The sequence below is a fragment of the Bubalus bubalis genome, chromosome 12 (assembly GCF_019923935.1).
Source record: "Bubalus bubalis isolate 160015118507 breed Murrah chromosome 12, NDDB_SH_1, whole genome shotgun sequence".
Taxonomy (NCBI): Eukaryota; Metazoa; Chordata; class Mammalia; order Artiodactyla; family Bovidae; genus Bubalus; species Bubalus bubalis.
The window spans coordinates 93817243-93841345 of NC_059168.1; the positions used below are offsets into that span (position 1 = coordinate 93817243).

General features: G+C 40.7%; 1 protein-coding gene across 2 annotated transcripts in view; it reads right to left on the bottom strand.

Moving 5' to 3' along the window:
• LOC102404061 (spermatid perinuclear RNA binding protein) overlaps positions 1 to 24103 on the bottom strand; it is a 142867-nt gene that overhangs the window by 84066 nt on the left and 34698 nt on the right. The gene's annotated exons all lie outside the window — the stretch shown is intronic.

A 24103-nucleotide genomic window follows, 5' to 3' on the forward strand; every position in this document is an offset into this window, starting at 1 on the left:
ATTATAGGTTATTACAAGATACTGAATATAGTGCCTGGGCGATACAGCAGGACCTTCTTATTTATTTTATACATAGTAGTTTGCACAAAGCAAGTCTTATAAAGCATTACACGAAGTAAATTCAGCATCACAGATAATCCTGTGTGGTTCAAAGTCTCATCATTTGACATATGGAGAACAGAAGACAAAAATTAAATAACTCTGACAAGGACATGTCAGTGACTAAACACAACTCAGGTTTGCTGACCGACTTCTATTCACAGGAAACTAAAGAAAAAGCAGCAGCGTGTGAGTCAGGAGACCAGGGCCAGAATGCTGGAATGGCCACTGACAGCTTAAAGGCCTTTCCCCAGTCCTGTGGATTCTGCTTCCCAAAATCCTCTTGCCCAACCTGCCCTACATGCCTCACAAGGCTACCGTTAGGATCAACTGACTAACCGTTGTGGAAGCTGTACTCTGTAAAGTACAGAGTTATATAAAGAGGAAAAGATTATCCTTCCAACCTAATGACAATGAGTCCTGAACTCAAGGGACAGCAATACAATACCATGAGCTTGTGACTGCTGTTCTGTTGGGTTTTTTGGTTTGTTTGGGGGTTTTTTTGCAACAAATTCTGCAAATCACAAAATCTAAATCACAATAATTCAATGTGTGATTCATAAATGGAAAAATACAACTAGGCTCATTTATTAAAACTTGGTATTTTATCAAGTCAGGACAATGGAAAAGACAAAATTTTCTCTGCCTGAAAAGACTTCCCCACCAATCCTTATCAGTGTTAATGATGATGCCACAGTAATAACAGCAAGAACTTTATGTATGCAAAGCACCTGGTTAAGCATCTTAAATGCATTACTTCATTCAATCCTCAAAACTCTCTAATGGAAACATGATCATATCAATTTTACAGAGGAAACAATAGTCCAAAGGAGTGAAATAACTAATTTGCGATCAAGCACTACTAGTCAGTGGCAAAGCCAGGACTGGCCAGACCACCGATCTACAGAACTGGAGCTCTTTGTGGTTATATATCATCTGCCAAAAAGGCCCACTGATCTCAAATGCTACCTCTCCAGGAAGGCTTCCTTCATCCCAAACAAAGTGTAAAACTAATACTCCCTCATATGCATCTGTGTTTGTGTGTGTGTGTGCATATGCACTCAGTCGTGTCCAACTCTGCAACCCCGTGGATTGTAGCCCCCCCAGACTCCTTTGTCCATGGGATTTCCCAAGCAAGAATATTGGAGCTGGTTGCCATTTCCTTCTCCAGGGGATCTTCCCAACTCAGAGATCAAACCCCTGTCTCTTGTGTCTCCTTCACTGGCAGACAAATTCTTTACCACTGGCACCACCACTGGCATGACCTGGGAAGCCTGCCATATACATATATATACACACACATACACACAGTTATACAAACATACATATAAAAAAATTAGCATGTAACTCATCTGAGTCTTGGGTTCCTCATCCTTGAAGAACTATCTGCTTCAACAAGACTTGTTTTGAAACTAAATAATAATGTCAGAGACATTGAGACAGAAACATGAAGTTATTTGGCCAATCCCATAGGGTAAGTGACAGACCTAAGACATGAATTCACATTTATTTATGCTTAATAACTAATGTTATTAAGCCAGTTGCCTGATTCCAAAGCTTAGTGCTCTTGATACTATTTATTAGCTCACCCAATCTCTGAGCCTCTCAGATATTAAGTCTTAAGGCTGGAGTGGGTTAAATTATGCCAATCCCATCTGCTATTCGGTCAACAAATATTTACTGTAACCAAATTTTTAAAACTCAATACATACACTGCTGATAATGTTCTAAAACTCTAAGAACAGAAGGCCCTCAGCTTCCAAGAGTGATCCTGGACTCTTGTCTTCCAGAGCACAAAGTAGATCTAGTCCCCAAACTACATAATACTGAGAGAAAGAAAGGATCTCTGAAATTTGATTTCCCACCTCTCTGCTAGAAATATCAACCAAGCCCAATGAGTAACCTATTTTCAGAAATAAGATGCTGAACTCTTGGAATGAAATTTTCAAAATACCATCCCTAACTTCTTAAACCCTCTACTCTCACTATACATTCAGCTTAAACAGCACCTCGTGCAGGAAATCCTCCCCGATCTTGATCTCCACTTCTGCTCCTTCTCAACCCTTTGCCAAGCTTGGACTGATTACACTGCACTACATTACAGTAGTTTGCCTCCTGGCTCACCACTTGGCTACTTTGTAACTATACATTCCTTGAAGGCAGATATCCTCTGCTGTATTCTTAGAGTATACCATAGTGCTAGATACTAAGGTCTCAAAGATTTGTCAAATAATAAATGACTAATGACCCAATTATGATTCTCAGTACTTCTGGTGGGGCATATGAACAGCTCCCCATCATTCTCCATAGCTGCAGCACAGCTAGACTGCTCATTTAAAACAGACAACTTGCCATAGGGCTGTCTCTATACCAGGCTCTAGGCAAGCAGCTGCTAAGACCACAGCTACTATGCACCCTTTGGTTGCTAAGAATTAAATCCAAGCTCTTAAGAGTGTGTGAAATGCTGACCCTGATTCATACCAGGTGCTTCATTCCCAGATAATTCATTTAAGGAACTATTCATATAAATTATAGGGGCTTCCCTCATAGTTCAGATGGTAAAGAATCTGCCAGCAATGCACCAGATCTGGGCTCAAACACTGCTACTATATCATACGCAATTATATAACCAATCCTCTAAAATCATCACCTTGACAGTTAAGCCTCCATTTTTGATCCCCTATGTGCCACAGACTGTACAAAGGCACTAATCATATACTTTAACATTTATTTCAGCCCTACAAGGTAAAAAGCATATGATCAGTCTCCATTTTAAGGTTGAGGAACTGAGACTGAGATGGTTAAGCAAATTGTCCAACAGTATCAAAAGGCAAATCTACAGTTTAAACTCAAATCTATTAGGTGCACCCAAAGCTATGGGTCCCTAAACTAAACCACCCTCAAGTAAAAGATAACCTGCTTTGTCTGCTTCACAAGGTACTGTCAACCAATGAAAAATTAAGCTAAGGAGTCTGGAAGATACAAGTGCAGGTAGGCTCTCCATCACCTATTATATATATACACTCAACCCAAAAGACAAAAGGTGCTTCAAAAATCAAAACTCTTATGATGAATAGAAGTTATATAATTCTAAATGACACTGTCATGAGAAAATTTAAGTCACTGTTACAAGGTGGCCTTTTTCAAAAACAGTTATTCAAAGTGACAGAGCAGAAGGATAAAATGAACATCTGTTAACAGGGTGGTTAAAGGTTAGGGAAGTAGACCAGAAGAGAAAGAAGAGAGGAAAAAAAGTCTTATTCCAAAAATAACAGACCACATGCAAAATTAGTCCCTTGCCAACTTTTAAGAAACACAAAGAATAAGGAAAATATAACAATCTTTACAGGAATTCTCTTTTTATGAAAAATTGTCAATTAAAACAAAAAGGTTCAAATCATTAGCAATTAGACCACAAAATATGTGAAATACAATCTAAAAAACGACACCTTGTATGCAGTTCCCCTAGACTTACAACACCTGTCAGCACAAGTACAGTAATTTTTCTAGTCAAATCATTCCATTCAATGCATCTGTTGTTGTTATTTAGCTGTTCAGTCGTGTCCAACTCTTTAGCAACTCCATGGACTGAAGCCCTCCAGGGTCCTCTATCCATGGGATTTTCCAGGTAAAAATACGGAAGTGGATTGCCATTTCCTCCTCCAAGCGATCTTTCCCACCCAGGGATTGAACCTGCATCTCCTGCGGTGGAAGGCGGATTCTTAACCACTGAGTCACTGGTGAAACTCTCAATCAACATGTAGCAACATAATCGTTTATAATCAAGTCACTAGATAAAGTTCAGTTCAGTCGCTCAGTTGTGTCCAACTCTTTGCCATCCCATAAATCACAGCACACCAGGCCTCCCTGTCCATCACCAACTCCCAGAGTTCACCCAAACTCATGTCCATCGAGTCTGTGATGCCATCCAGCCGTCTCATCCTCTGTCGTCCACTTCTCCTCCGGCCCCCAATCCCTCCCAGCATCAGGGTCTTTTCCAAGGAGTCAAATCTTCACATCAGGTGGCCAACATATTGGAGTTTCAGCTTCAGCATCAGTCCTTCCAATGAACACCCAGGACTGATCTCCTTTAGGATGGACTGGTTGGATCTCCTTGCAGTCCAAGGGACTCTCAAGAGTCTTCTCCAACACCACAGTTCAAAAGCATCGATTCTTCGGCGCTCAGTCTTCTTCACAGTCCAACTCTCACATCTATACGTGACCACTGGAAAAACCATAGCCTTGACTAGATGGACCTTTGTTGGCAAAGTAATGTCTCTGCTTTTGAATATGCTGTCTAGGTTGGTCATAACTTTCCTTCCAAGGAGTAAGCGTCTTTTAATTTCATGGCTGCAGTCACCATCTGCAGTGATTTTGGAGCCCCAAAACATAAAGTCTGACACTGTTTCCACTGTTTCCCCAGCTATTTCCCATGAAGTGATGGGACCGGATGCCACGATCTTCATTTTCTGAATGTTGAGCTTTAAGCCAACTTTTTCACTCTCCTCTTTCACTTTCATCAAGGGGCTTTTTAGTTCCTCTTCACTTTCTGTCGTAAGGGTGGTGTCATCTGCATATCTGAGGTTATTGATATTTCTCCCGGCAATCTTGATTCCAGCTTGTGCTTCTTCCAGCCCAGTGTTTCTCATGATGAATTCTGCATATAAGTTAAATAAGCAGGGTGACAACATCCACACTTGACATACTCCTTTTCCTATTTGGAACCAGTCTGTTGTTCCATGTCCAGTTCTAACTGTTGCTTCCTGACCTGCATATAGGTTTCTCAAGAGGCAGGTCAGGTGGTCTGGCATTCCCATGCCTTTCAGAATTTTACACAGTTTATTGTGATCCACACAGTCAAAGGCTTTGGCATAGTCAATAAAGCAGAAATAGATGTTTTTTTGGAACTCTCTTGCTTTTTCGATGATCCAGTGGATGTTGGCAATTTGATCTCTGGTAAGACAGTAGGTGTTCCGAGAGGGCATCAGAGGGCAGACACACTGAAACCATACTCACAGAAAACTAGCCAATCTGATCACATGGACCACAGCCTTGTCTAACTCAATGAAACTAAGCCATGCCATGTGGGGCCACCCAAGACAATGGGTCATGGTGGAGAGGTCTGACAGAATGTGGTCCACTGGAGAAGGGAATGGCAAACCACTTCAGTATTCTTGCCTTGAGAACCCCATAAACAGTATGAAAAGGCAAAAGGATAGGATACTGAAAGAGGAACTCCCCAGGTCGTTAAGTGCCCAGTATGCTACTGGAGATCAATGGAGAAATAACTCCAAAAAGAATGAAGGGACGGCGCCAAAGCAAAAACAATACCCAGTTGTGGATGTGACTGGTGATAGAAGCAAGGTCCGATGCTGTAAAGAACAATACTGCACAGGAACCTGGAATGTTAGGTCCATGAATCAAGGCAAATTGGAAGTGGTCAAACAGGAGATGGCAAGAGTGAACGTCGACATTCTAGGAATCAGCAAACTAAAATGGACTGGAATGGATGAATTTAACTCAGATGACCATTATAGCTACTACTGTGGGCAGGAATCCCTTAGAAGAAATGGAGTAGCCATCGTGGTCAACAAGACTCCGAAATGCAGTACTTGGATGAAATCTCAAAAACGACTGAATGATCTCTGTTCGTTTCCAAGGCAAACCATTCAATATCACTGTAATCCAAGCCTATGCCTGAACCAGTAATGCTGAAGAAGCTGAAGTTGAACAGTTCTATGAAGATCTACAAGACCTTTTAGAATTAATATCCAAAAAAGATGCCCTTTTCATTATAAGGGACTGGAATGCAAAAGTAGGAAGTCAAGAAACACCTGGTGTAACAGGCAAATTTGGCCTTGGAGTACGGAATGAAGCAGGGCAAAGGCTAATCGAGTTTTGCCAAGAAAATGCACTGGTCATAGCAAACACCCTCTTCCAACAACACAAGAAAAGAGTCTACGTATGAACAGCACTAGATGGTCAACACCGAAATCAGACTGATTATATTCTTTGCAGCCAAAGATGGAGAAGCTCTATACATCAGCAAAAACAAGACTGGGAGCTGCTGTGGCTCAAATCATGAACTCCTTATTGCCAAATTCAGACTTAAATTGAGGAAAGTAGGGAAAATCACTATTCAGGTATGACCTAAATCAAATCCCTTATGATTATACAGTGGAAGTGAGAAACAGATTTAAGGGACTAGATCTGATAGACAGAGTGCCTGATGAACTATGGACGGAGGTTCATGACATTGTACAGGAGACAGGGATCAAGACCATCCCCATGGAAAAGAAATGCAAAAGAGCAAAATGGCTGTTTGAGGAGGCCTTACAAATAGCTGTGAAAAAAAGAGAAGCAAAAAGCAAAGGAGAAAAGGAAAGATATACCCATCGAATGCAGGGTTCCAAAGAATAGCAAAGAGAGATAAGAAAGCCTTCCTCAGTGATCAATGCAAAGAAATAGAGGAAAACAACAGAATGGGAAAGACTAGAGATCTCTTCAAGGAAATTAGAGATACGAAGAGAACACTTCATGCAAAGATGGGCTCGATAAAGGACAGAAATGGTATGGACCTAACAGAAGCAGAAGATATTAAGAAGAGGTGGCAAGAATACACAGAAGAGCTGTACAAAAAAGATCTTCACAACCCAGATAATCACGATGGGTGATGACTGACCTAGAACCAGACATCCTGGAATATGAAGTCAAGTGGGCCTTAGAAAGCATCACTACGAACAAAGCTAGTGGAGGTGATGGAATTCCAGTTGAGCTATTTCAAATCCTGAAAAACGATGCTGTGAAAGTGCTGCACTCAACATGCCAGCAAATTTGGAAAACTCAGCAGTGGCCACAGGACTGGAAAAGGTCAGTTTTCATTCCAATCCCAAAGAAAGGCAATGCCAAAGAATGTTCAAACTACCACACAATTGCACTCATCTCACACACTAGTAAAGTAATGCTCAAAATTCTCCAAGCCAGGCTTCAGCAATACGTGAACCATGAACTTCCAGATGTTCAAGCTGGTTTTAGAAAAGGCAGAGGAACCAGAGTTAAAGTTAAGCCTCACTTAAAATTACAATTAGCTACTTGTTGGGTTATCATCACTGAAGACTTCTGATTTAATACTAAACTAGTCTAAACTTAAAAGAAATATGTAAGTGGTGTCCAGTCTTAATTTATTTCCCATTCTCTTTTATGACAATAATTGAAGACACTGGCATTTTAATATTGCAAATCCACACTACTTCTCTGACACATGTTTGCTTTTCTTCTTCTTAAAGATTAATGAGCCTTCACTTAAATGTATTTCTAGTCTGTCAGTCCTGATGCTTGAATGGCTTTATAATTTCCCTTGGAATAAAATTTTAACAGAGAAAGCAGTTTTTTATTCTTTATACCTGTGGCAGAAGCTTAGTTAGCACCCTCAGGTTGCACACAATTTCCTGAAAAAACTAACTCAAATAGATAATGTTTCTAAGTTCAGCAACAAGCACAATTCCTGTATCTTTCCTATGTATCTTTATAGCTTCTTTCTACAATATACTGTTTCATCAGAGGTTTAACTAACACTGTCTCCTCTCCTCTCTTCTGACTACAGATTCTTAACAGAGAATGTTCTCTTCACTCTCATTTTTAGTGACAAAATGAATTAACTTAGGAGTGGATTAGGAATGATATACATGTAATCAAAAACGATACAATGGGAAAATGACCTAAGTGAATTATATAGTTCATCCACATACATGGATATAATTCTAAAGATTTTATGTTCTCTATATCTAGGTGCATGCATGCTCCATCACTCAGTCGTGTCCAACTGGACTGTAGCCCACCTGCCAGACTCCTCTGTCCCTGGAGTTTTCCAGGCAAGATTACTGGAATGGGTTGCCATTTCCTACACCAGGGGATCTTCCTGACCCAGAGATAGAACCCGGGTCTCTTGCACTGGCAGGTGGATTCTTTACCACTGTACCACCTGGGAAGTTCCTATATCTAGAAGCAGAGGTATAAAAATACAACAGTATTTATCCTGGGGAATTCTCTGGTGGTCCAGTGGTTAAGACTCTGTGCTTCCATTACAGGTGGAGCGGATTCAACCCCTAGTTGGGAAAGTAAGATCCTGCATGCCATGTGAGGTGACCAAAAAAATTAATAATAATATTTATCCTATACACATTCTACTGATGACTAGAATTGTGATTAACCCTGTGATAGGCACTGGTTACTAACATACATAATTTCATTTAACAATAACAATATTAATAAAATCACACTTAAAACTTAAATCATGTTTACTGTATTTCAAGTACTGTTCTAATAAATACATTGCACATATTTATTTAATCCTCAGGACAATCCTATGAAGTACTATTATTCTTTTGAATTCACAGGAAACTGAGGCTTTAAAAAGTTAACTTATTCACAAGTGTAAGTGAGGAAGTGACAGAGCCATAGTTGAAATTTAGGTTAGAACTTGGAATCAAGCCAATCTCTTATCCTGTAATAATATTTTCTACTTTCCTTGTATTACCCCACCCCAAACAACTCTTCAAAGATTCTGTGACCTAAAACATAAAGAACAGGAATTTATAGCTCTCCATAATGAGGCACCACTTTACGTACAACCTTATCTCCAACAATATTTATAAACTTCAGCTAGAGTCAACTCAACCTTATCATTCAGCCCTCCAAGCCTTTTTTCATGTGATCTACCCCTGATTTAAAGCAGCCTCTACAATCTCTACCCTCAACAACGTTTACCCTCTGCCCAGAATTCAGACAAAGTTCCACCCCCTTCATAGGACCTGACACCTCCAGTGAATTGTGAAATCTCCTTTGCATAAAATCTTGCAGTAATTATTGCAAGCTATCATCATTTTAGTTATTAACCATTTACTATCTCACATTGCAAACTGAATGTTTTGGGCATAGTTTTCTATAAACTGAGGATCAGAAATAATGTCTCAAAAATCTGGTATTCACCTTGATTCCTCACATAGTATTATACATGTAACAGAAACATAATAAATACCACTGAAAAGGTAAATATGTACTTTTATTATTTTATTATTATTTAGTGAGAGGCGGTAAGACAAAGTAGAAAAAAACAGATGTTGACACTCAACAGACCTGGATTTTAATCTACTACTTGCTAGCTGTTTGACGCTTGCAAGTTATCCTGAGTTTCTAGTCTCATCTAGTCTTCATCTCACAGGGTTGCTATAAAACTTAAAATGAGAAAAAAGGACAGATCACCTTCAAAGGAGAGACAGACTGACAGCTCTCAATATCTATAATGGAAACCAGAAAACAGAGGGAAGTATCTTCAATGGGCTTAAAGAAAATAATTTCCAATACAGAATTCTATACCCAGGGAATGTATTCTTCAGGGATGAATGCAAATAAAGGTACTTTCAGAAAAACAAACACCAAGAGACTTTGCTACCAGCAGACCTATACTAAAAGTAATTCTAAAGGCTGTTCTTCAAGCAGAAAGCAAATTATCATAGATACAAGACCAGAGATCGAGACATGAAAGGAGCAAAGAAAGTGATAAATATATGGGTAAACCCAAATGAGTATCAACCATAACTAACTTGTGGGGCTTTAACATAACTAACTTGTGGGGCTTTAATATAGAAAGCATACAGCTACAGTATCATATAAACTGAGATGAGGGTAAAGAAAGTTTAAGTGCTCTAAGATGCATACATGGCCAGGATAAAGGGTTCAGTTCAGTTCAGTTTCTCAGTCGTGTCCGATTCTCTGCAACCCCATGGACTGCAGCACGCCAGGCCTCCGTGTCCATCACCAACTCCCAGAGTCCACCCAAACCCATATCCATTGAGTCAATGATGCCATCCAACCATCTCATCCTCTGTCGTCCCCTTCTCCTCCTGCCTTCATCTTTACCAGCATCAGGGTCTTTTCCAATGAGTCAGTTCTTCACAACAGGGGGCCAAAGTATTGGAGCTTCAGTTTCCACATCAGTCCTTCCAATGAATATTCAGGATTGATTTCCTTTAGGATGGACTGGTTGGATCTCCTTTCAGTCCAAGGGATTCTCAAGAATCTTCTCCAACACCACAGTTCAAAAGCATCAATTCTTCAAAGCTCAGCTTTCTTTATAGTCCAACTCTCACATCCACACATGACTACTGGAAAAACCATAGCTTTGACTAGATGGACCTTTGTTGGCAAAGTAATGTCTCTGCTTTTCAATATACTGTCTAGGTTGGTCATAGCTTTTCTTCCAAGAAGCAAGCGTCATTTAATTTCATGGCTGCAGTTACCATCTGCAGTGATTTTGGAACCCCAAAAATAAAGTCTGTCACTGTTTCCACAGTTTCCCCATCTATTTGCCATGAAGTGATGGGACCAGACACCATGATCTTAGTTTTCTGAATGTTGAGTTTTAAGCCAACTTTTTCACTCTCCTCTTAATGGTATCAATTAACAATAGGCTCTAAGAAGTCAAAGATGTATGACTGAATTTTCTAAGAAAATCACAAAAAGAACTGGGGGGCGGGGGGTGGGAAACACTGTATAACTTCCAGAGTAACCAGGGAGAAAAGTGACTTATAAAAATATCCCAGCCCTCATCTTTCTGTTTTTCATGTCAGTGTCTTTTTTTAGAAGTCCAGGCCAAATGTCTTATCAAGTACCACATATTACAATTTCTCTGATTATTTCATTTCTGGCAATAACATAACCAGAGGTGATGCTATGTAATTCCTACTGCATCAGCAAAGGAGAATCTGATGTCAGCTCAGTGATCTTAAGTTTAATCACTTGGTTAAGGTGGTGAATGCCATACTGTAAGATTATTTTCCCTTTTGTAAACAGTTTCCCTTCTTGGCCAATGTAATTATTCTCCCACCTTAGCCAAAGAAGACTTTCCTCTCTCCCCCTTCCCTTTCCCCTCCGTGGTATGAGCCTTCAAAGAGAAGAAACTTCAAGCCACTTTATAAATGTTTTATTTTTTATTTTTGACACAGAGAGGAAAAAAAACAAAGTTGCCAGTGCAGAAGAACAAGGCAGAAGAGAAGTTGGACAAGTCACTTTGGAGACACTATAGTCAGTCAAAATTCCAAATGGACTGAAACTGGCAGAAGGTGAATTTCCTCTCTCTCCTGTATTATACTCTACAACATATATTTTAAAAAGTCTGACCTACTGTATAGCACAGGGAACTATACTCAGTACCTTCTAAAAACCTATAATGGAAAATAATCTAAAAAGAATAGATATGCATAACTAAATCACCTTGCTATACATTTGAAACTAACAAAACATTGTAAATCACCTATATTTCAATTTAAAAAAAATTTTAAGAAAAAGAACCCAATCTGAATGTTTAAAAAAAAATTTTTTTAACTGACTGCCACATAATAAATCATGCAGAAAATAAGAAAAAAAATCTACTCACATTTTTATATTAGCTCTAATGTTTATAAGAACAGGTGAGTTCCATTTATGAAGATACTAAGAACTAAGAGATAAAGCTAACCAAATAAACACCAACCCATGCTTTGTCTAATCTGTGTCCAATCACAGGCCCAAATCTTTTCTTGTAACTGTTCTCTAACAGCAGAACACACCAGAAAAACACAATTCTTCATTCACAGAACAAAACAGCTTTCATTAATTCCTTCCAAGTCCAGGAACCAAAAAGGGCTATTTATTAACTACAGAACCCAATGAGATTCCACCTGACTTAATTCTACACTATCACCACTGTTTCCAATATACCATTATTCATTGCTAATTCAGAAAACTAAGATCATGGAATCCGGTCCCATCACTTCATGGCAAATAGATGGGGAAACAGTGGAAACAGGGGCTGACTTTATTTTTCTGGGCTGCAAAATCACTGTAGATGGTGATTGCAGCCATGAAATTAAAAGATGCTTACTCCTTGGAAGGAAAGTTATGACCAACCTAGACAGCATATTCAAAAGCAGAGACATTACTTTGCCAACAAAGGTCCATCTAGTCAAGGCTATGGTTTTTCCAGTGGTCATGTATGGATGTGAGAGTTGGACTGTGAAGAAAGCTGAGCACCGAAGAATTGATGCTTTTGAAGTGTGGTGTTGGAGAAGACTTTTGAGAGTCCCTTGGACTGCAAAGAGATCCAACCAGTCCATTCTGAAGGAGATCATCCCTGGGATTTCTTTGGAGGGAATGATGCTGAAACTGAAACTCCAGTACTTTGGCCACCTCATGCGAAGAGTTGATTCATTGGAAAAGACCCTGATGCTGGGAGGGATTGGGGGCAGGAGGAGAAGGGGAACAACAGAGGATGAGATGGCTGGATGGCATCACTGACTCGATGGATGTGAGTCTGAGTGAACTCCAGGAGTTGGTGATGGACAGGGAGGCCTGGCGTGCTGCGATTCATGGGGTCTCAAAGAGTCGGACACGACTGAGCAACTGAACTGAACTGATAAATCAAAAATTGGAAGTAACCCATATGTCCATCAACAGACTGTTATATCCATACAATGGGACAATGTGAAACCAACTCCTGCCATGCACAAGAACATCGATGAAGCTCACAAATACTTACAGAAATCACACAGACAAAACAAAGCATACAGCTTTGGTTATATAAAGTGTGAAAACAGGCAAACTAGTCAAAGTTAGGATAGTGGTTACCCAGATGGGGCAGGGAGGTAGAAGGAAGTGGGCAGTTTCCAGGAGGGCAATGAGAGATTTCTGGGGTGTTGGTAATGTTCTATTTCTTCTTCTGGATGTTAAAAGGATGAATTCATGAAAATTCATCGACCTGTATATACTTCTGATTTATGTACTTTGTTTGATTACACCTCAATTAGAGTTTACCTAAAAGTTTACCTAAAAAAGACAGATGGGGAAAGAAGTAGGCGGCGAAGCAGACTAACATTTACAATCTACTAAGTAGGAAGCACATATTAAGTTCTAGAAACTGTATGCAAATTATCTAATCTAATTTGCATAAGTGTGTCATTACTTTTAGCAGCCCCACATCTGAACCCTCTTTTCATGTTTATGGAATCTCCCACCTGATTAGACAGAGCCCACCTTCAGAAGGTGATGCAAAAATAGTGACTCAAAGAAACTGAGTCCTCAGACAATCCATTCTAACAAGTGCTAGCATCAGAGCAGCTTCATCTGGCTTTTAGAGACTGCAGTTCTACTTATAGAGTCCAGCACCCCCCAAAAGTGCTGGCAGCTAAAACCCCTGTATCTGTGCCTGGGATACACAACTTCTGAGCCAGTCTCTCCATCCCTCCAAGAGATTTTATGGGCCAGCTAAAAATATTTTATTCTTAAGTTCCCTGCCATTTGCTGAGTCACTTAAGCCATGTCCAATTCCTTGAGACCCTATGGACTGTAGCCCACCAGGGTCCTCTCTGTTCGTGGGATTTTCCAGGCAAGAATACTGGAGGTGGGTTGCCACCCTCTCCTCCAGGGGATCTTCCCAACCCAGGGATTGAACCCACATTTCTTATGTCTCCTGCACTGGCAGGCGGGTTCTTTACCACTAGCACCACCTGGGAAGCCCCAGAAGTTCCCTTGTCAGACAGAGTCAACTTCTATTGTTTGGAACTATGGGTTCTGACGAATAGATTCTCAACTGATAAAAGTGAAAAAAGATTCAACACTCTAAAAAACAGTTTGATACTTTCATAAAGTTAAAAGTCACTTAACATACAGTCCAGGCTTCCCTGGTGGCTCAGCAGTAAAGAATCTGCAGGAACCACAAGAGATACGGGTTGGATCCCTGGGCCGGGAAGATCTCCTCAAGGAGGAAATGGCAACCCACTCTAGTATTCTTGCCTGGAAAATTCCCATGGACACTGGAGCCTGGTGGGCTACAGTCTCTGGGGTTGCAGAGTTGGACACAACTGAAGCAACTTAGCACACACGCTCACACCATACAGTCCAGCAATCCCACTTCCAGGTACTTACCAATGAAGACTTATGTCCACCACCACCCCCCCCAAAAAAAGATATATATATATATATATATGTAGATTTAGTACAGATATAGATATATCTATGATACATCAGAAGATGTGTCAGAGCGTGAAATGGCAGGATGGCATCACCAATACAATGGACATGAACTTGGGCAAACATTGGGAGATGGTGAAGGAACTGGAGGCCTGGCATGCTGCAGTCCATGGCATCGCAAAGAGCTGGACACAACTGGGCGATTAAACAATAAATGATACATGAAAACGTCTACAGCAGTTTTACTTGTAATGACCAAACATTAGAAACCGAAAAACCCACCAACTGGTGAATGAATAAACAAACTGCAGTACAACCATACACTGGAATACTATTCAGCAGTAAAAAGATATCAACTCCTATACTTGTATGTGGAATCTAAAATATGGCACAAATGAATTTATCTATGAAACAAAAACAGACTCACAGATATAGAGAACAGACTTGTGACTGTCAAAGGGGGTGAGTATAGACTGGGAGTTTAGGATTAGCAAGTGCACACTGTTATATATAGGATAGCTAAGCAACAATGAACTGGGCATCCCTGGTGGCTCACTGCCAAAGACTCTGCCTGTCAATGCAGGAAACGTGGGTTCATTCCCTGGATCAGGAAGATCCCCTGGAGAAGGAAATGGCAACCCAGTATTCTTGCCTGGGAAATCCCATGGACAGAGAAGTGTGGCAGGCTACGGGTTCACAGGGGGGTCACAAAAGTCAGACACAGCTTAGTGACTAAACAAAAACAACAACAAAGCAACAAGGTCCTACTATATATATAGCACAGGGAACTATATTCAATATCCTACAACAAACCATAATGGAAAAGTCTGTGTGTGTGTGTGTGTGTGTGTGTGTCTGTAACTGAGTTACTTTGCTATATAGCAGAAATTAACACAACACCGTAAATCAACTATTCTTCAATAAAATAAATTTTAAGAAAAATCAACTCCTTGGTTCAAGATGACAAAGCAGAAGGATGTGAGCTCATCTCCTCCTGCGAGAGCACCAAAACTGCAACTACCTGTTGAAATACCATCAACAGGAGGATGCTGGAACCCACCAAAAGAGATACCCTATGTCCAAGGACAAAAAAGCAGCCGCAGCAAGACAGAAGGAGGGGCGAAATCATGATAAAATCAAATCCCATAACCATCGGGTGGGTGACCCACAGACTGGAGAACAATAATACCAAAGAAGGTTTCACACTATTGTGTAGGTTCTGAACCCTGCATCAGACTTCCCAGCCTGGGGATCCGACAAAGGGACTGGGAATCCCCAGGGTATCTGGCCTTGAGGAAACAGTGGGATATGATTATAGGCCTTCCAAAGGACTGGGGAGACAGACTCCAGTCTTGGAAGGCAAAAACAAAATTTTGAACGCACCAAGATGCAGAGGAGAGAAGCAGTGACCTCACAGGAGACTGAACCAAAACTGCCTGCTAGTGTTGAAGGGCCTCCTGTGGAGGCGTGGGTCGGCAGGGGCTCACCACAGGGACAGGCGCACTGCAAGGTCCTTCTTGGCCTAAACCCTCTTGGAGTTTGCCATCAACCCTGCCATAGAGCTGGCATACCCCAGGGGTCAGTAACCTCAGGCCAAACAACTACCAGGGAGGGAGTGAAACCCCACCCATCAGCAGATAATTGGATTAAAGCTTTATTGAGCAAGGTCCTGCCCACCAGAGCAAGACCCAGTTTTCCTCATCCCTCCCATCAAGAATCTTACACAAGCCTCTCAGCCTCAGCCATGAGAGGACAGACAGAAGCAGCGGCAGTCTCACAGCAGCTAAAACAAAAACCATATTACAGAAAGTTAATCATGATGAAAAAGCAGAAAGTTATATCCCCAATGAAGGAACAAGATAAAATCCCAGAAAAACAACTAAATGAAGTGGAGATAGGCAACCTCCCAGAAAAAGAATTCAGAATAATGATAGTGAAGATGATCCAAGATCTTGGGAAAAGAATGGAGGCAAAGATTGAGAAGATGCAAAAAATGTTTACCAAAGACCTAGAAGAACTAAAGAACAAACAAACAGAAATGAATAATACACTAAAAGAAATCCATAGCAGAACAGCTGAGGCAGAAACACAGATAAATGACCTGGAGGACAGAATGGTAGGAATCACTGCCACAGAACAGAATACAGGAAAAAGAATGAAAAGAAATGAAGACAGCCTAGGAGACCTCTGGGACATTACACACACCAATGTTCTCATTATAGGGGTCCCAGAAGGAGAAGAGAGAAAAGGACTTGAGAAAATATTTGAAGAGATAAATGCTGAAAACCTGCCAAACATGGGAAAGGAAATAGTCAAATCCAGGAAGCACAGAGTCTCCCAGGAAGGATGAGCCCAAGGAGGAGCACACCAAGACACACAGGAATCAAATTGACAAAAATTAAAAACAGATAAAATATTAAAAGAAACAAGGGGAAAATGGCACATAACATACAAGGGAACTCCCATCAGGCTATCAGCTGATTTTTCAACAGAAATTCTACAAGCCAGAAGCGAAGGGCATGATATATTTAAAGTGATGAAAGGGAAGAACCTACAACCAAGAATACTCTACCCAGCAAGACTCTCCTTCAGAAATCAAAAGCTTTCCAGATAAGCAAAAATTAAGAGAACTGAGCACCATCAAACCAGCTTTACAACACATGCTAAAGGAACTTCTCTAGGCAGGAAACACAAGAGATGGAAAAGACCTACAGAAAACCCAAAACAATTAAGAAAATGGTAATAGGATCATATATATCAATAATTACCTTAAATGTAAGTGGATTAAATACACCAACCAAAAGACATACAGACTGACTGCATGAAAACATGTGCATGTATGCACTTCCACTTACCACATCACTTTGCTTGACACTCTCCCCCCAAATTGTACAGAATTATTTTCTATTATTAAGTTAATCATGTTCCCATTATGGCTTCCAATTATAATTTATCTTTTAATTTTTGTCTGGCTATTGATTGTGAAAACTGATAAACATCTTTCATTATGGTGATTATGTAACTATTGCTCACTTAATACCATTGTATCATGATTGGTCAACAGAAAAATAAATACAACTCTGTATCACCAAAACTAGGATGTAATAAAAACACAAAACCTGTAATCACTTTTGAAAATCCAGATGCATATCAGAATTACCTTGGAATTTTTTGGAAAATACAAATACTCAGATACTCCTTTTTTTCTCCAGGTATGTTTCTAATGAGCTTCCCTGGTGGCTCAGAGGTTAAAGTGTCTGCCCGCAATGCGGGAGACCCAGGTTTGATCCCTGGGTTGGGAAGATCCCCTGGAGAAGGAAATGGCAACCCACTCCAGTATTCTTGCCTGGAGAATCCCATGGAGAGAGGAGCCTGGTAGACCACAGTCCACGGGGCCCTAAAGAGTTCTAATGAGCAGTCATGTTTAAAAACAACTGGACTATATGTAAAAGGTTAGTTTTACTAACCTTTTATCTAGTTTGTTTCAAGTTTTCTATTTCACATTCAGTGCTCCCATCTCATTTAGTTTATGTTCTCCAATTTCTCCATCTCTTCCTTTTTTATGTTTTTTCTCAAGGCTTTATCAAGGGCTGTAGAAAAGCCTTCCTATACATATATATAAATATGTACAATATATATTTTAGAAGCTTTAAGGATTTTTGCCTAACTAAAAAAATTGACATTTTGATTCCACTTGTTTGACTTAGTATGAATAGAATGCTAGATTTCTAATTAAAAAATAGATATGCAACAAGCAACACAGGTTTACTGTATAGCATAGGGAACTACAGTCAATATCTTGTAATAACCTATGATGGAAATAACAAAACTAATATTATGTGTCTGTATAACTGAATCACCTTGCTGTGCATCTGAAGTATTGTAAGTCAACTATACTTCAATAAAATATATATATTTTTTAAAAATTAATTCCTGAAGTATGCATAACATGTATGAACCTCAAAAGCATTAGGCTAAATGAAAGAGACTCAAAAGGAGTCATATTTGGAACTTTCCCTAGTGGTCTAGTCATTAAGAATCCACACTTCCACTGCAGGGAGCACAGGTTCAATCCCTGGTCAGGGAACTAGGGCCTCACATGCCACTCAGCACACCCAAAAGAAAAAAAAAAGGAGGCATACTTAAAGGATTCCATGTATATGACATTCTGGAAAAAACATAACTATAAGGGACAGAAATTAGATCAGGCTGTCAGGGGCATTAGATGAAGGAAGGGAACCGACTGCAAAGGAACTTAAGCAACTTCTTGCAGAGATGGAAAACATTTTATATCTTGATTGTGGTGGTGGCTACATGACTGAAACAGTCTGTCAAAATTCATAGACCTGTATACCCAAAAAGGATGAATTTTACTCTATGTAAAAAGTGAAGGTGTTAGTCACTCAGTCAAGTCTGACTCTCTGTGACCCCATGGATTGTAGCCCACCTGGCTCCTCTGTCCATGGATTCTCCAGGCAAGAATTCTCTTCTCCAGGGGATCTTCCTAACGCAGGGATCAAATCAAAAATTTCAACACCTGTCTCAGACACTACCCTCCCCATAAAGCTATCCATTTTTTGCTCTTTTCACAAATATTTCTTGAATGACTAGAATGTGCCATCCCCTGTTCTAAACACTTAAGACACAACAGTAAACAAAACAAAAATCACTGCCCTCATACAGCTACACCCTAGCAGAGGGGTTGGGAGGGAAAGCAATATATCATTTGTTGTTCAGTCTCTAAGTCGTGTCTGACTCCCTGCGACCCCATGAACTGCAGTACACCAGCTTCCCTGTCCTTCACTATCTCCTAGAGTTTGCTCAAATCCATGATCATTGAGTTGGTGACGCAACCCAACCATCTCATCCTCTGCCACCCCCTTCTTTTGCCTTCAACCTTTCCCAGCATCAGGGTCTTGGATTTTCAATGAGTCAACTATTCGTATCAGGTGGCCAAAGGATTGGAGCTTCAGCAACAGTCCATGCAATTAATATTCAGGACTGAATTCCTTTAGGATTGACTGGATTAATCTCCTTGCTGTCCAAGGGACTCTCAAGTCTTCTCCAGCATCACAGTTCGAAAGCATCAATTATTCAGGGCTCAGCCTTCTTTATGGTCCAACTCGCACATCCAAACTTGACTACTGGAAAAACCACAGCTTGGACTACACAGACCTTTTCCAGCATAGTGATGTCTCTGCTTTTTAATACGCTATCTAGGTTTGTCACAGCTTTCCTTCGAAGGAGCAAGCATCTTTTAATTTCATGGCTGGCATTCACTGTCCACAGTGATTTGGGAGCACAAGAAAATAGTCTTTCACTGTTTCCATTGTTTCCCCATCTATTTGCCATGAAGTGGTGGGACCAGATGCCATGTTCTTAGTTTTCTGAACGTTGAGTTTTAAGCCAGCTTTTTCACCCTCTTTCACCTTCATCAAGAGGCTCTTTAGTTCCTCTTCACTTTTTGCCATTAGAACATTATCATCTGCATATCTGAGGTTCTTGGTGTTTCTCCTGGCAATCTTGATTCCACCTGATTCATCTAGCCCAGCACTGAAAGTGAAAGTCCAACTCTTTGTGACCCCATGGACTATAGCCTACCAGGTTCCTCTGTCCACGGAATTCTCCAGCCCAGAATACTGGAGTGGGTAGCCATTCCCTTCTCCAGGGGATCGTCCCAACCCAGGGATCAAAACCAGGTCTCCCACTTCGCAGGCCGATTCTTTACCATCTGAGCCACCCGGGAAGTCCCCAGCCCAGCACTGGTCATCTGAATATATCATAAACATCCTGTGTAACTGAATAATGTAGTCAATGTCACAGTCAAGTGCTATGCAAATAAAAACACAGCAGAGTAAGAGGAGCCCAGAGTGTAGGAAACGCAAGTTACAGAATTAAAAATTAAAGTCAGCTAACTGACATGATAAATTTTGAGCAGACTTGACAGTGACGAATATTTCAAGTAGAAGGAACGGCAAACACAAAGGCCATGAGTCTAAAACATGTCTGGCCTGCTTGAAAACCAGCAAGGAGGTGAACAGAGTGATCAGGGAGAACAACGGTGGATGAGGCCAGACAAGTAATAGGGTTAGATAACATAGGGCCTTGTTTGGCTATCACTCTTGGACTGCAAGGAGAGCCAACCAGCAGATCCTAAAGGAAATCAGTCCTGAATATTCGTTGGAAGGACTGATGCTAAGGATGAAACTCCAATACTTTGGCCACCCGATGCAAAGAACTGACTCACTGGAAAAGATCCTGATGCTGGTAAAGACTGAAGGCGGGAGGAGAAGGGGATGACATAGGATGAGATGGTTGGGATGGCATCACCAACTCAATGGACTTGAGTCTGAGTAAACTCCAGGAGTTAGTGATGGACAGGAAAACCAGGCGTGATGCAGTCCATGGGGTCGCAAAGAGTCAGACACAACTGAGCGACTGAACTGAGTGAAACAGGGAGCCAAAGTAGGGTTTGGACAGTAAATGATGATCTGACATATTCCAGAAGGATTCTTCTGGCTATTGTATTGAACTAGACTGCTGGAGGCAAAAGTATCTACAGCTGAGGATCTGACAGGATTAGGACTCTTTCTACAAAGATCCAGGGGACAGATGATGATGGGAACAAGATGGCGGCAACAGGGGCGGTGGGGAGAAGTGTTCCAACTCTGCATGTACTTTGAAGGTAAGACCAAGAGGACTTCCTAGCAGACTGGATGTGGCATGTGAGAAAGGAGGAATAAAATTAATGCCAAGGTTTTTGCCCTGAAAAACTGAAAGATGAAATTATCTTCATCAAAGACAGGGAGATCTGGAGGCGGAGCATATTATAAAGAGAAGAGAAGGGGTTTGGCTTTAGACATGTTCCATTTAAGATGTTTACCAGACACCCCAGTGAGGTTTAGTAGGTAGTTGGGTATTTGGCTCTTAAGTACAAAAAAAGAGATATCAACATGAAAGCCAGTATAAGCGAGTATTAAAAGATATAGAAGTACTGATATGATCCCCAGGGGAAACTCCTATTCTAAAAAGTAGGGAGAAAGAAAATAATAAAAGAAACTGAGAAGGATTGACCAATAAAATGGGAGGTGGGCGGGGGGGGGGGGGGTGGGTATGAACGTGTGGTATTCTGGAAGCCAAAAGTAAAAAAAAAGTATACCAAGGAGCAATGAGTGATCATGTGTCAAATGCTATTTATAGGTCAAACACAATGATGACTAACAACGTACTTTGAATTCTGGTACTTTTATGTTATCGATGACAACCTTGTCAAAGGCAGCTGCAGTCAAGAAGGAGGGGAAAAGCCTAACTGAATTAAGCTGGCTTAAGTGAGAATAAAATGGAGAAACTGGAACCCTCATACACTGCTGGTGGGAATGTAAAATGCAGTCCTTTTGGAAAACGGTCTGACAGTTCCTCAAAATGGTAAACATAAGGCTATCTTATGACCAGCAATTCTCCTCCAAGGTATGCACCCAAGAGAACTGAAAGCACATTCTCACAAAACCTGAATATAAATGTGTCTGATCAGCATATTTCATAAGAGCCAAAAAGTGGGAACAACCCAAATGTCCAAAACCTGAAAGATTAACAAAACATGGAACTCAACCACGGAATGGAATGTTATTCAGCCATAAAAAGGAATGTAGTGTTACAAGACATTTTACTTAGTTAACCTGAGAATAGGTTAACTAAGTAAAAGCAGACAGACACAAAAGGTCACATATTGTTTGGTTCCCTTTATGTGAAATTTCCACAAGAGGCAGACCCACAGAGACATAGGTAGATTCCAAGAGAACAAGCAGAGCTACAGACTGAGGAATAGAGTGACTGCGAAGGGATAAAGAGTTTTTTATGGGATGATGAAAATGTTCTGTAGACAGTGGTGATAGATGCACAACTCTGAATATACTAAAAAAACCACCGAACTGTACACTGATGGTGGTGAATTTTATAGTATGTGAATTATATTTCAATAAAAGAATAACAGAGGAAGAGGTAGAATCAGTTCAGTTCAGTTCAGTTGCTCAGTCATGTCCGACTCTTTGCAACCCCATGGACTGCTGCACGCCAGGCCTCTCTGTCCATCACCAACTCCCTGAGTTTACTCAAACTCATGTCCATTGAGTTGCCAACCATCTCATCCTCTCTCATCCCCTTCTCGTTCCACCTTCAATCTTTCCCAGCATCAGGGTCTTTTCAAATGAGTCAGCTCTTCGCATCAGGTGGCCAAAGTACTGGAGTTTCAGCTTCAGCATCAGTCCTTCCAATCAACACCCAGGACTGATTTCCTTTAGGATGGACTGGTTGGATCTCCTTGCAGTCCAAGGGACTCTCAAAAGTCTTCTCCAACACCACAATTCAGAAGCATCAATTCTTCAGTGCTCAGCTTTCTTTATAGTCCAACTCTTACATCCATAAATGACTACTGGAAAAACCACAGCCTTGACGAGACGGACCTTTATTGGCAAAGTAATGTCTCTGCTATTTAATACGCTGTCTAGGTTGGTCATAACTTTTCTTCCAAGGAGTAAGTGTCTTTTTATTTCATGGGGGCAGTCATCATCTGCAGTGACTTTGGAGCCCAAAAAAATTAAGTCTGCCACTGTTTCCCCATCCATCTGCCATGAAGTGATGACACTGGATGCCATGATCTTTGTTTTCTGAATGTTGAGCTTTAAGCCAACTTTTTCACTCTCCTCTTTCACTTTCTTCAAGAGGCTCTTTAGTTCTTCTTCACTTTCTGCCATAAGGGTGGTGTCATCCGCATATCTGAGGTTATTGATATTTCTCCCGGCAATCTTGATTCCAGCTTGTGCTTCTTCCAGCCCAGCGTTTCTCATGATGTCTCTGCATAGAAGTTAAATAAGCACGGTGACAATAAACAGCCTTGACATACTCCTTTTTCTATTTGGAACCAGTCTGTTGTTCCAGACTGAGAGAGAATGGGAGGGAAGAAATTAGAAACAATTGAATAGAGACAACTTTCTAAAGTTCTGCTACAAAGGAGAGCAAATATATAGGACAGTACCTAGCAATGAAGGTAGGGTCAAGAAAAAGTATTTTTTAAACTGGGGGTATTTGAAATAACATGCTTTATACACTGATGAATGACCTAATAGACAGTAAAACAGTGATATAGGGAGCTGGCTGGCAGCAGTGATTCTTGGACTAGTATCCTTAAGTAGTTCAAAGGGGGTGGTATTCGGCATACAACTAAAGATGCACAGATGCACTGATAGTTCATCATGTTAAAAGGAGGGAAGGCAGAATGCACAGGCACAGAGTGCCTCAGTCTTCCTAGTGAAGTAGGAAGTTTCTTAAGAAGCAAGGTCATCAGTTGAATGGGAGAGATGTTATACCTTTAAAGAGAAAGGTGATGGTACAAAAGAGCTGTCTAGAAGAGTGATAACACTAGGTACATATGTCACTGCCTGGCAGTATTAAGGACCCTCTGAGGTTCAAGGGCATGAACTTAAGATCAGTCAGCACAGCTGTGGGAGTGTGCGTGTGCACACATATGTACACACATGCACTTTCCAGCTATGTTCAGATGCACAGGTACAAAGTAGAAGAGTCAGCTTAACCAGGATTACAAATTTTGCCAAGTAAGTATGATAAAGCAAGAAGGGCATGGTAATTGAGGGTATATGAAGAGGAGTTTGTAAAATTACTGGCTATGGAATTTACACTGGGTGAGGAAGGAAATGAGAATGTCAAGAAGGTAAAAGACAATGAAAAAAGTGATAAGATCATGGGCCTGAGGTCCACGGAAAACAAAATCACTAGAGGAAGAGAGTCCAAGGAACTAGAGGCTGGTGAGTGAGAATCATCATCTATGGGTTAGGTCATACCTAAATGCTCAAACCCAAGAAATCATTCCAGTTTCTGAACAGTAAAGAAAGTCTTACAATTATCAAATAATTTTGCATCCTGCTGCCCTTTATATGCCATCCAAAATGGAAATACTGGCACGCCTGATGCAAGTCCCTACATTTTT